Genomic DNA, 335 nt, shown 5'->3' with positions numbered 1-335 from the left:
GGCCGTCCCCCCGGCCCGCCTACCCGCCGTCCTAGCCGCCGCGCCGCCACAAGCGGCCCACAGCTCCGTCCCGCCCTCGGGAGCGACGGCCGCGTCTCTGTGGTTACAAGGAATCGGCCCCGACGCCACGCCCCCAGTGTTCTCGCGAGAATTCAGCGGCGCGGAGCAGCCCGCAGCTCCGTCCCGCCCTCGGGAGCGACGGCGCGTCTCTATGGTTACGAGGAAGCGGCCCCGGCGCCACGCCCTCGGCGCTCTCGCGAGAAGCCAGCGGCGCCTCGCTTCCGGGAGCGCTGACTTCCGGCCCCGCCCCCTGCCGCCGGCTCTCCGCAGCGCGG

The 335-nt window shown here is 76.1% G+C and overlaps 1 protein-coding gene across 1 annotated transcript in view; it reads right to left on the bottom strand.

Annotated features, from left to right (window-relative positions):
- Positions 1-68, bottom strand: part of Wdr27 (WD repeat domain 27) — a 102913-nt gene extending 102845 nt beyond the window's left edge. Inside the window, exon 1 of the mRNA XM_013024505.1 lies at positions 24-68. The gene's annotated coding sequence lies outside the window, so the exon portion shown is untranslated. The remainder of the gene's footprint in view (positions 1-23) is intronic.
- Between the last annotated feature and the right edge of the window lie 267 nt (positions 69-335).

This window comes from Dipodomys ordii, unplaced genomic scaffold (genome assembly GCF_000151885.1).
Source record: "Dipodomys ordii isolate 6190 unplaced genomic scaffold, Dord_2.0 Scaffold77, whole genome shotgun sequence".
NCBI classification, from domain to species: domain Eukaryota; kingdom Metazoa; phylum Chordata; class Mammalia; order Rodentia; family Heteromyidae; genus Dipodomys; species Dipodomys ordii.
This window is presented reverse-complemented; position numbering and strand designations above follow the sequence as displayed.